Genomic DNA, 13661 nt, shown 5'->3' with positions numbered 1-13661 from the left:
ATAATAACGTTGATAAAAGAAGCCAGACTAGGAAAGGAACCCAATCATACTGGTTTTAAGAGTATCAATTTTGTCCATATTGGTCTGAACTCACAATACATCTAACATTCAGTGCCAAGTGCAAGTAATTCAATTCAATTTTATTGTAATTGACACAGGCACATATGTAACGAAACATTGGTCATTGCTTTCCAACAAACAGTGCACATAAGGGACCCGAGTTTGCATCCTATACCGTAACCATGATTCTTCCCTACATTTAACCATACAATAGTTTCCATCCACAGATATTGTAGAAGACAGGTTGAATTTTTTAAAGATTGTCTTTGAACATAATCCTTTATTTGGCAGCACTGTCCAACACCTATGTTCTTGTCTGGCGATACAATTGGGTTTTAAAGCAAAACCCCAGGTTAGTCAAACTTACTTGTTGGAGAAAACAAAAGTTAAATCATTATGCAAACTGTACATTGTAAACATGAATCCCAGTTTACAGACCAACTCCCTGGTTTAACATTGACCTACCATACTTGCCTTATTGTTAAGCCTTGTTGTCGTAATGTTTTCAAATCTCAACAATTTTTGGGTGTGTGCAATGTTATCAGTACCAATAGATATGAAGGCCAAAATTATGCAAAGGTGTAATAAACTTGTACTAAATTTGATCCTTTAAAAAATGTAAATGATGTGTCCTGGTGGCCTACTGTTTGACGTTTACCATAAAACAGCATTGTCACTGGTTTGACTCTTGGAGCCTTGTTACGTGTCATACCCGTCTCTTTCCCCGTGTTTCCTAACTGCATCTACACTGTAAACTATCAAATATAGACAAATATGCCATATGAATTATTCAAAAAAGCAAATGATGCATTACTGACTTTATAAAAGTACACACATTGCAGTGCTGTTTGGTCTGAGAGCTCACCACCTTGTCCCAACAGCTTCCTGTTATGGATCCCTGTTGCTGTTGATGAGAAAGGGTTGAGGGAGAGAAGAGAAAACACAAGCAGCAGATTTCAGGCATTCTACAATGCATTAGGTCATGAGAATTGGATCTTGTGCTGTTTAAATGATGAAATGGCTCACCAATGGGACCTTGATTGAGGTCTCCACAACTGGTCACTGAAAGGTCATCGCCATCCGAGAGAAGAGAAGGAATGATAAATACACTCGGCTCCACACAATTATTAAATTTCTGTGTTCTTTTTTCCCCTTCTCAACTGTAAATGAAGTTGTTCTTGAGGTCTGTTTACGTTCGAACATGAGCTTTGTCTTTGTGTGGGAAGTCAAAAGCGACGAGGGCCAGAGAACAGAGAGTTCGTAGCCAGAGATCGAAGCTATTTTTGTTTGTAGAAATTCAGAAGTGGTCCTGTTACCCTGGAGGCAGCTTGTGTTTTCCATATAGCTCAGCGACTTGGCAGGCCTCTACAGGGGCAGTTTCACATTGAGCCCCCTCCCGTCCATCTCTGCCTCAAGCTCCTCTCTCCCCCATGCATCTAGCCCACCCTTCCTCCCTCTATCCTCCCACCATCCTCACCCCCAGCAGGAAAACGCTTGTGGCCCGCAACGGAGACAGCCTGACTGTGCAGGCGGCCCAGCAGATGCACTGGAGATAAGTTTGTGTGCGTAAGCTGGGCCGCGACCCTTGGCGGCAGGACATTGGCCAGATCCTGTCAGTGAGAGGGCAAGAGCCGGCCTAGCACCTCTTCTGCTCATTTGCCCCCCCACTATCCTACTGTCTCCATGCCTGGCTTCCCCAGTATCCCAGCTAGAGCCAGAGGGGAGTACAGGCCCCCTGGAGCCAAGACTTTCCTCTGGGATCCGAGACTCCAGCCCTGGTCTCCCAACACCTCTTGTATGCACAGCAGAGGTGCCACAAACACAAAGTCAAAACTCCACCAAGCATACAATAGGTCCCCAAGATAACTTCCCCTGTCCCACGGAAAGATAATGGATAGTGTTGTGTGGCAGGCTTCGCGACAGAGACGCCGAACCACTTATGAAAACACCATCCTTCATGCTACATCAGCACTTTTGGGTTTCTTTTGTTCGTGAAATGGTTTCGGAGGAAACAACTAGACTGGAAATGTGAATGATTTGTCATGTAAAAGTGAAGCTAGTGGCTCGAAGTGGTGACTATAAGAGAAAGCTGCTTAGGTTTTGTATAGTCAGGGGGGTTCCCCAGCAGGGGTAGTATACAACAGGATTTCTTCTCCTCTTGAGTAATTAATTCAGAGAGTTAGTGAAGCTGACAGGAGTTTTACCACTGACAAAAATACAACAATAGATCATAAAGTAAAGAAACAAGGTCTGGCTGAATAAACGTTCCAACAAGGATGATTGTCTCTATATTGTGCTTTGCCTCCGGCATCACAGTATGCCAAGCAGCACCAATGACTTCCTGACTCCATCTAAGTGCCTGGCCCTAAAGGACCATGGGCAGAGATGAAAGAACTGGCACAACTTGAAATGTCATGAGGAAGTATTGACAATTTGGCTGCTTTGAAGTAGAGATAATTCAGCTTTCACTATTTTTTTTTTTTTAATCTCCTCCTGAGACTATATTTAAACCAGTGTGCCTCGGCAGCATCATGTAGATCTTGCCAGCAGACCAGTGGCCAGAAACTCATCATGTGCATTGCCAGTGGTTCTGCATGTTTCAGACCTATACAAATCTCTTATACAATTCTTGACTGTTAGAATTATTTCAATATCAAGAATGGATAGAAACCATTATTATAACCATTATAAGTTAAAATAAAGTTTGTTTATTGACAAAACTAATAATTTTGCAGAAAATCCTTATCTAAGAATTTTTTTCTAAAAATACTGATCTCCATCGTTTTGTGAAAGAGAGCCAATTAAAGAAATAAATAAAAATTCAATGTAGACTTCCCAAAACAATGTGCACTTATATTGCACATGCAATACCTTTTTAACCTTGACAAAAATAATCCAGACTTTATGTTCATTAGGATGGAATGACAAATATGACCAAGCTTCAACTTTTTTGCATATCTTAAAGAATGTATTTGAAAACCATGACAGCCTAGAACTATAAAATTCACCAAAAACTGTATGTACAGTACATCTTGCATTTCAAAATAGTAATCATAATTGTAAAGATCCAAGTTTTGATATATGGCCCATAACATTACTGTTTTTGTTCACTCCTCCTTCTCTGAAAGCAGACAGACAAAGTTAGCAACACTAACTGGTGAACATAGAGGAGCATTTGACAGCCTAAAAGCCAGATATTTTCATCAGTAGTTAGCTAAAAGGACAGTAAATAATGGACTTACATTCATCAGGTGGCCAGAAACCTGACTCAAAATGAATGTTGCCCGTATGTGCTAGATGTGTAACACAAAATCAAATCAAATTCATACGTAAGATTGTGTCAATGTACTGTTTACAGCTTGATGCGCGGCCCCAAAGTGGTCAAACAAAACAACTAATGCAGGTTTAACTTAAAAAAACAGAAGGGGATCTAAATGCTTTTCCTTTGATCCTTAAACACCCAGTGAAGCTTAATGTTAAGGTTTGCAACAGTTGGATTCAACTGGTAATAATGCAGAAAAAAAATCTGTACTTGTTCCCATTTTAAAATCAAAGCGTCATTCATATGTTCCTCTCTCATACAGTGACTACAGGTGCTTAGGAACCTTTAAATCCATACCTCTTTCTGCCCTGAATCATAACCCACAACTAGAATTCATCTCTCACCAGACAAGCAACTCCTCCACACAGAGTAATAAGAAGCTGAACCCAGCTACTCATAGCTGGGAGGTTAAACCTAGTTTGTCAACAGATTCCAGTGGGAGTGAGGGGGGGACACAGGCAGGATCTGACTCTCACCAACACCTCTTCTAGGAAATATCATCAGAAATTTCCTTTGAAACCAGATTCTGTTGACACTATACTCCTCTTGTTGCTAAGTTTTACAGGGAAAATTGGTATGTGGCAGCTTTAAAGCTACAAATCTAAGCAATATCAAAAGCTCTAAAGTTCTAAATCTGTTTTCATCACACAACTTAAAATTAATTTCATTTTAGTTTAATTTTCACCGATTTTCACCAGAATGGTGTCTCTAGCTCAGTAATGACAGACAACATAGAAAAACAATTGAAATTGTGAAAAGATTAACACTTCCCTCTGACCAGGAAAAGCTCCCAGCCAGCTGAAGGTATTATATAGACTCAGAGATGCACTTGCCCACCGCCAGCTGTTAATGACATTAAACAAGCAAGGCTTTAAAGGGGTAGTTCACCAAAAAATAAAAAAATTAACTGCCTGGTGTCACTCAAAACATATTGTGATGTTTGTCAAAATGATCTCCACATTATGGCTAGTCAGGTTCAGCGGATGTACATTACTGGGATAAAGCCTGTCACTCCCCTCTCCCTATCTCCGCTTTTGGGGTTTTGCATTGCCCTAATTGTATCTAGTATTGTATTGTATCTGTGTGTGTAGCTCTCCGTTTTAGCTACAGAGTGAGGCATCTCACTTTTGTTCCATCTTTATAGGGAGTCACACATGCGCAGTAACTAGGTAAGCACTACTAGTGAGTCAGTTGCAGAGTATGAGGGCGTGCCACGCTAGCAGCTAGGCGAACATTATAACGTGTGTTACAAAGTGACGCACGTTCGTCACGGATTAAAAGCTGGACTACAATAGAGCTGTTTGGAGCAATTTGTGAAAAGTGTTTTCTCTGAAGTCCATTTAACATGCACTAAACATATATAACACAATGAAAAGAAAGGGAAAAACCCAAAAAGCATAATATGAGCACTTTAAAGAAATACAAACAGGCCAGAGTCTTTTTCCTCTTAGTATGTCTATTGAGTAGAAACAGAATACCTAACTACTATTAAAAATGTATTTACTGGAGAAAAACAATTTTGTATTCATGGTAAGAGTAGTGGAATGTAACTAAGTACATTTATTCAAGTATTGGACTTCAGTACAAATTTGAGGTAAGCTAATTGTACTACCGTCTTATAGTACTTTGAACTTTTACTCCACTACATTTCAATTTGTTATTATTGTTATATTTGTAGACCAGAGGCTATTCATAAATCATTAACTAAAATTTCCAAAAGTAACATTTTTGGTGAGTCATTTCTTTCATAAGCATCCCCATCACACCCACTGCATGTCAACGAAAATGACTTATTGTTGGTTGTGGAGGCACATTACTGTAAGAGGACCGTGTGGGAATGAAAAAAATCAGCTCATCAGGTGTTGTGGTCTAAAAGAATAATGTAATGACATACATAATGTTTTGTGCAGCCACACTCCCTGCTGTTCCCCTATTTCCTGATGTCTTGTGAGAGGCTGTGATCCAAAGTAAACATTGTCATACCATGATTCACCCTCAAATTATTAAGTGCACTGGCGGTATTTTGACTAAAAAGAAGGGATTCATCATCAGTTACACTTTGGTTTTGTTTTCTTAATGTCATTACGGAAATGAACTCAGTTTTACAGCCTGACGTCAGGGTCATGACATGTATTGTACTTAAAGTATTTCTATTTTATTTGTATTATTACTTTATAGTTTGATGTACATTTCAAAGGAAAATATCGTATTTTCCCCTCAATATTTAAATTACGTTGTTCCTTTACAAATAAATATTTTTTAGAAAATCCATAAGCAACTTTGAAACTGGATTCAATTGTGCAAGCCAGCACAGTGTGCATCCATTTTTCATTTGTCTTTGTCCAACTTTCATTTTTCATGCATGGTAAAACAGTTTAAGTGCAGATTGATTTGTGCAACAATAATATAACAGGAAAATTAATGCAAACTTGATGTTCAATGTGATACATTACATAACTCAGATAGTAAATGACAATAGCCTGCTAATCTAGCCTGCTAGATGTAATATACATAATATTACATCTATTAATAATCTATTATATATATGTGTATATATAAATATTAATATTTTAAAAAAACACATTTTCAGATTCATGCTTGTATTTTTGATTTTTACTAGAACGTGTTTACATGCTTTAATGTTAAAAATACACTATTTTTCTCAAACTGAATATACCTGTATTCCTCCTCTGTTCCCACCGAAAAGCCCAGTCGGCTCTGTTTGGCTTGCAAGAACAAAATTGTGATATTGTGAAAACTCAGATGGAGGGTGCTATTTTCTAATGGTCCTGCGTGTGGCATAGCAAGAAGAGCCAAATCTGAATGACTTGTTAAATGTTTCCAGATCCAGGCAGCCCACAAAAAATATTTCACATGAAATTAAGTTAATAATTCACATAATACAGTAACGTGACCCATTTAAATTAGCTGGACACATGGTTAAATGTAATTTAACCAGTGTATCAACGTGCGTATTATGTCCATAGCAAATCCCTTCCAAACGGTCCCAAAATCTCCCAGTTAGAGAGTAAATGCTGTAAACACATTCTTTGTAAATCTTTACAATCATTACCTGAAATAACCAAGCAGGCATACCTTGTTGCACAATCCAAACTTTCAAAAGTTGCTATTTTTCTAACTCAAAGTTAGTTGTTGTTTCCCAAAACAACAGTTTTGTCGCCAGAGGTTCCAGCAATTATATTGTAAAGAAACTGTTGTTGATCCAGACTAATATAAATATGAACTTGCTCCACTTCAACTTGTTTCAACAGAAAATGTATTTAAGTATAATTCTGAATGCAGTACTTTTACTTGTAATGGAGTATTTTTACATTTGGTGTTACTTTACTTAAGTCCTTCTTCCACCACTACTGGCGTTCTGATTTAAGAAGAGCACTGATCAGCCATGAATCTTCTTTAAGCAGTCCCTTTGATGGATATGCATTCACTTTCCACTCATTGTGTGTTGCAGATATCTACCCGTGAGAGGATATCAACTGTTTTGGTTCAGTTTGTTTCTGCTGTCACAAAAATGAATGGAGCTTTTTATGATAAATTGTTACGCTATAACTCATGTATTTCAGCTTCAATTAGTGTGTGACTGACCATGTTCTTGAAGGAGTGTCTTGTTACAATTATCATTCAAACAGTACCATTCCTGAGCATGACGCTCACCAATTGAGGGAATATGTTTTTGTTGTTGTTAGGAGCTTGTCTTTCAGTGCAAGCAAGTTTTGGCCACAAAGCTTAAAAATGTAATTAATATTACAAACATGTTGGGTTACTTCCCAGATTACAAAATCAATGATGTTGAAGTTGTTTTTCCCCCAAAGTCTTCTGAGACTGAGAGAGGAACAGTGTGACAGATGTGGCATGCAGTATTTGTGGGGGTATGCGCTATATTAACTCAAATATATCTGTGTTTAATTTGGATAAAAGTTTATCATAAATGGTGGATAAACATGTAATACCATAAGGCACTACAACTTTTCAGCTTCAACAAAACCACACTTCATGTGTGTTTTGAAATAATGACTAAAACATTTCTTTCATTGAGGCTGTGATAACCAACAGTAGATTGGTGAGGTGTGGTCAAGTATTTTCTCTTTTTTGTGTGTGATTTAAACATGTTATTGTGTTTTTTTATCATTTAATTTAAACTTATTTTGACATAGAAAAACATCAGATCATCAATGCAAAATCAATATTAATCTGCAGCTGGGTTAATAAATAAGTGTATTATAACTCATGGCACAGGTCTAGAAAAAAGAAGGAAGAAAAAAGGAGCAAAGTATGCAAAAACCATAAGAACCTTCAGACCAGAAAGCTATACCAAATACCATATTAATATTAGTAAAAAAATAGTACCCAACCTCAAATTTACCGCTATTAAAGGTCCCATGGTATGAAAATGTCCCTTTATGAGTTTTTTTTATATTAATATGCGTTCCCCTAGCCTGTCTATTGTCCCCCAGTGGCTAGAAATGGCGATAGGTGTAAACCAACCCCTGGGTATCCTGCTCTGCCTTTGAGAAAATTAAAGCTCAAATTGGCCAATCTGAAATCCAGAAGGTTACCTCCCCTTTCTCTGCTTTGCCTGCCCAGAGAATTTGGCCCATCCATGAGAGAGAGACATCATTGCTTTCAAACGAGCAAAGTGGCAGTTGGTCAAGGCCACACCCCCAGCCTCCACCTTGCCCCCTCTCTCCTCCTCAAAAGCTACAGACTCCGAAATGGCACATACTAAGAAAAGGTCATTGAGGGACTGGCTCTACTGGCTGTAATTCTGCACCAAGGCTGAATTTTGGGAAAGAGACTTCCGACATGGTATTAGGGGACCACTAAGGTCTATATAAAAACATCCAAAGAGCACCATGTCATGGGACCTTTAAAACCTTTAAGGCCAGCTAACATACATTTACATGAGCTAAATCTTGGAGCTGTAATGATGCCAACCATCAATAAAAACAGTTAGTACAGACTACATGTAAAACAACCCTTGTCTCTTGACTTTGCACTTACAACAACAGGAAATACCAGGAGTAAAAACAAGGAGAGTATACACACAGTTCTTGCAGCCACCAGCCTTTCAGTCAAAATTATCAAGTAGAAAAAAAGTCGACTGACATCTACATCCGCTGACTAAACAACAGGTAAAATATTGTTATCTGCTGTTTACCACACACACTGGCTGCCCTTTAATCTCTAATCCCTCTCTTAGCCCTCAGACAACACAGGCCAGTGGACCCATTGTATAGAATTCCACGTCGCTCACTCAAGGTGTGTGATTAACCCCTACTGTACATAAGAGCAAACACCACATCAGAGGCAGCCACAGAGGGTGTCTGCAGGTGACGGGTCAGCAGGAGGTGAGGGGTCAATCGCAGGCTGGCAGAGCAGCTGAATAGTGACGGAGAAAACACACAAAGAAGAAGGCTGGTTAAATGAAGTTGAATTAGTGTTATTGTTTCTTCAACTCCCCAGCACGTCTCACACAATTCCAGAAATGGTAATACTTCTTAGTCTTTGCTTAGTTGTGTTGTCTATCCATTTTCTTTTAAATTTGTGTTTCTCATTTTTAGGCTTACATGTATCTCTGGTGAAAATTTTAAACACCAGATAATTACAGTCAATTACAACTTGGCTCTTATTTTTACAGTGGAAAAGAGAGTTCAATGCTCTGCAACTGAAAATAACATCTGCAAATTGACAAAACACAAGGAAATGATAGAAACCACTCACAAATGTGATGGCACACACAAAATGCCCTGCAGAAATGCAGAGAAACACTGCAAGTTTTACACAGCAACATTGATACTACACACGACACAATACAAGTTTCCTGGGGAAATTAAAAAAAAATAAACACACTTAACACCATAGTAGTTTTACAGTTTTGGTGATCATTCCTTTGGATAATGCTAACATTTAGCTTCCAAGACAAACATAAAGGAGAGCCAGGTTTAAGAGAAGTCACTTGAATAATATTTGTAATTAAACAGAATTATCCTTGAATCCGTGAAACTCTGAAATGGCTACAATAGCTGATTTGACTTTGGATGCCCTGTTAGCCACCATAGTTACACTCACTGTACTCCATGACAACAGAAAAAAAAACATTTACTGATAAAGATTGTGAAGGTTTATTTTGTCCAACATACTGCTTACTGCTTTTTTTGTATAGTTAGCCAAGCATGCGTTATTTAGTGCATTATTATTACAACTAAAGTGTACATTACATGCAATGATATGTTATACATTTCTTTAGAAAATGATTTTGATGTAATAAATAGCACCTTCAACTGAGGGTAGACTAAAGTGCTTATTTTTTTTTAATGTATCCATGACAAACACATGCAGATAGCTTTGAATTCATAGTAGGGTGATAGATCTCTTTAGCAGATCTTGGCACCAATCATAGGGCACCCATGTGGAGTCAGGTTGTGAAGTGATGGTACTCTCTATAGAAAGACACACACACACACACAACACAGACACACACACATATATACACACACACACACACACACCTCTTCCCCTAACAAAGAATTTGCCGCAAGACCACACAAACTGTATTTACACCTCACATTTCTTTGATTAAACACTGCTGATGCTGTTAACTCAAACTGTTTGTGTACTACTCTGTGTTGCTAGTTAGGGTTTTGGAGAAGAAAGCTATTCCAGATCCCTCCTCTTGCTACTCCTGCTGCACTAATTGAGTGATTCAGAACAGGGCTCAGACACGCCGCCCCTACAACTCTATCTGACTGGGATATTATCAGAGTGGCTGTCAGACGAAGGTCCAGAGCGGCTTGAGAGGAATGCAGCTTGCAACTGTGGGCCAGCAACAGACCCTCTACTGCACACTGCAGACCCTCAATTCTCCCCCTCCTTATTCCCCCTAACCACCTCAGGCCAATCAGTCAACAGGACCCTAGGGGCCATTTTCAAAAACAATCCCTCTCTCTAAGTAGTCAGGAGGTGCCAGGGCTAATTATAAACAAACTATTGATGTTCTAGCAAAGGATTGTGTTCGACTGTGCCAGTGCAGTAAAGTTTTGTGTGTGTGTGTGTGTGTGGTGTGTGTGTGCGCGCGCATTGATGTGTGAGTGCCGGGCTGTGTCTCAAATCGCGCACTTCTGTACTAAATACTAACTATTTGAGTACATAGTGCGTTCACATTGTCGAAGTGCGGTCAAATGAAGTGTACTTAAAATACCCGGATGGTGTACTCAAAACGGTCACAAAGTTAAGTGTAGATGGTGGACACTTTCCACACTCAACGGTCGCCATCTTGGCTACGTAGCGGAAGGGGCGGAGCTAACAACCGTTGAAAAAACTTTTGATAGCGGCGGCCGAAGACGCGATAGCGAGGACCGACGGAGCAATACAAAGTTGAACGTGAGTCTTTTTGCTAAACATATAAGCCACTTGTAAATGTTACTTGGTTAATTTTACAGTCGATAATCATTTTTGTACCACGAATTATAACGTTTATTAGTACCGTAATTTGACGTGCTAGCAAGCCAACCTTAGCTAACAGCGGCAGTTTAACCATATTGGCAAATAAGTTATAAGCTACCGTTACATGTGTTGTAGTATATTGTTGTTTGTGTTAAACTTTTGTCCCATTGTAGACGATTTTAGTGTTAGATGTATGATCTTAACAAGTTGTACATAATCCGACGTGAGCGTTAGCTCAGCGAAATAGCGATCAGCTGATTGTCAGTAACGTTAACAGTAGCGTAATGTTAAAACGTATCCACTGTTTCTGCCTCCACCTGATGTAGATCTTGTTTATACTGCTTCCCCCTGATGATTATCCTGTATAACCCGTCTCTTCAGGGACAAACGAGGAATAAAGGTCCGTCATTTAGGGGTGCGATGGCCCTCAGACCGTAGAAGGATCCCCTGGAGAATCTGCTCCCCCCTCATGTCCCTATCCCCATCAGACTAGCTACGGCCTGGGGGGGGGGGGGGGGGGAGCCTGCAGAACTACAAGCACATTTTAAAATAAAATAATATTAAAAGTATTTAACTTTGTCATCTTTGTATTACACGTTGCATGACTGTAGCAAGCATATAATGAATATAAAGGAATGGATCTATTTAAATGTCAATTCTGTTACCTCTGCTTTCACTATTGTATTGTCACTGTATGAAGACCATTTAGAACAAAAATACAACTTATATAAAAGATGTAATGATGGTTTGTCTATTAGGTAAGTTGTAAGGGGTAATGCTTCATAACAACAGTCTTATCTATGGGCAACAAGGATGTCCTCATGAAACCGTTGAGCATTAAAATGAACAGTAACGTAATGAATGAATATTTACTTTACTGATTTTTAGAGCAGAAACATAAGTATATACTTAAAAGAGTGGACTACAAAGAATAGGTATAATTAATGAATTAATAGTGCAGTAACAAGAACGAATATTACGATACAGTTGTGTGTACTGTTTGAAGCTAATGGGGGGGTGACATGACGGCGGCGTCGCAATCGTCATCCTGGCGTGACACGGAGCAAATATATCACATTTATTTTTGTTAAAATATCAAAAACAAAGCAGGAATTATTTTTTGCGAAACACAGCAGCAGACTGGAATGCTCTCCCTGGTGAAATTCCCAATTGTACAGAAGAAGAAGGGATGAAATGTGATCGTCATTTCCGGTAAGTGCACATGGAAGTGCGCGATTTGAGACAACACTCCTCTGTCAAAATTTACGCACTATCCAAGACAGTACGTAGTGCACGAAGTGTACTTCTGTAAGTGCACTAAGGGAAGTGCGCGATTTGAGACATAGCCCCGGTGTGTGTTAGGGTCACAGGAAGGTTCTGCTTGACAGAGCATTCAATTGGCCATTTAACAGACCTCACCCGAAGGAAACACTCCATGAAGATAGCCACGGACTCCAAATGACAAGTGCTTGGGTTTCTCTGAAACAAATAGCAAGAAACTGTTGTCCAGATCTTGATATATTTTTTTCAGTGTTCCGTATGCTTAAAGCAAAGATTTGGAATTTAAATGCGCTCTAGACTAAAAGCACTGAGAAATGAGTGCAAATATCAATATGCAAATATTTAAAATATTAACACTAAAATTTAAGCTTGAAATGTGAGATATATCCAGAAGTAAATAAGAAAAACAGTGCATCATATAAATATTTACCTTCTTACAAGACTATAACCTACAGCCATGCTGTAATGCTGTACTCGGACACAGCAGTGCTCTGGGACAAATGTGAATGCTTGCATGGCAATATGCTCAAGGCTAACATGTTGATGTTTAGCAGGTATGTTCACCATGTTCACCATCTTAGTTTAGTTTGATAGCATGTTAGTATTTTGCTAATTAGCACTTAATAAAAAGTACAACTGAGGCTGATGTGATTGTCTATATTAGTTTTGCATGTAATGACCATAAAAAAAATATTGGATTAACACAAATTTTGAAATGATGGTGGCGTTAAAGAATCATCAATGTTTTCACTTATGGGGAACAAGAATGTTTCTCATGAATCTATCAAATAGTGGAGTCATTTTATAAAAAAAATGGAAAGAAAAGCCCCTTATCAGGTGATAGAGTAAAAGTCAAGGGGTCACCAAAGTTATTAGGATTCATGCTCTGGCTATATGCAAAATTTTATGGCAATCCATCACTAAGTTGTTGAGATATTTCAGTCTGAAAGAAAGTGGTGGACTGACCGACCTTGCCCTCCCTGGGCTGTTAGTAAAGCAAAAGAAAAAGTTGCGTAAAGAATATACAGCTTAAACCAAAAGCTCAGTCTCAGGTCATTAACTTTAGAGTGCAACCCAGTGAATCTGGCATCACTGTTGAGTGTGACCAACTTTAAAATAATGTATTTAGGTCTAAATCATGTGATAAGATTGCATGCTGCTGGTCTGTGCTGTGTGACGGAGACAAAGAGCAGAGTGACAGATGCACCGCAGAGCCAGAGAGTTTCATCCTCCTTCGGTTAAAACAACAGCCTTTTCCTAGGAGCTATCGCACTATGACACATGGTCTGATCCAAGAGAGCCATATTTATTTTCATATGGGCTACATTTCTTTCCTTTAAGTAATGAATTAAGAAAACACAGAGCCTTGTGCTGGGATGTGGAGATGTGTGGGAGAGAGCTGCGTACACGGTCTCACTGCAAACGGGAAAGGAATGGAGTTGGGGGTAAGGGATAGGAGCTTTCCCCCCATCCTTTCATCCTCTCATCCTTTCAGTTCTTGACCCTACAACCTTTCTCTCTGCTGAAGTCATGT

General features: G+C 39.0%; 1 long non-coding RNA gene across 1 annotated transcript in view; it reads right to left on the bottom strand.

Annotated features, from left to right (window-relative positions):
- The window catches only part of LOC116699186 (uncharacterized), a 30197-nt gene continuing 16536 nt past the window's right edge, over positions 1-13661 (bottom strand). The window contains exons 3-4 of the long non-coding RNA XR_004334388.1: positions 1087-1122; positions 1-964 (exon numbers count right to left, since the gene is read on the bottom strand). This is a non-coding gene — a long non-coding RNA (uncharacterized LOC116699186). The remainder of the gene's footprint in view (positions 965-1086; positions 1123-13661) is intronic.

Source organism: Etheostoma spectabile, chromosome 12, assembly GCF_008692095.1.
Source record: "Etheostoma spectabile isolate EspeVRDwgs_2016 chromosome 12, UIUC_Espe_1.0, whole genome shotgun sequence".
Taxonomy (NCBI): Eukaryota; Metazoa; Chordata; class Actinopteri; order Perciformes; family Percidae; genus Etheostoma; species Etheostoma spectabile.
Note: the sequence above shows the minus strand (reverse complement) of the source record. Positions and strands in the feature narration are given on the sequence as shown.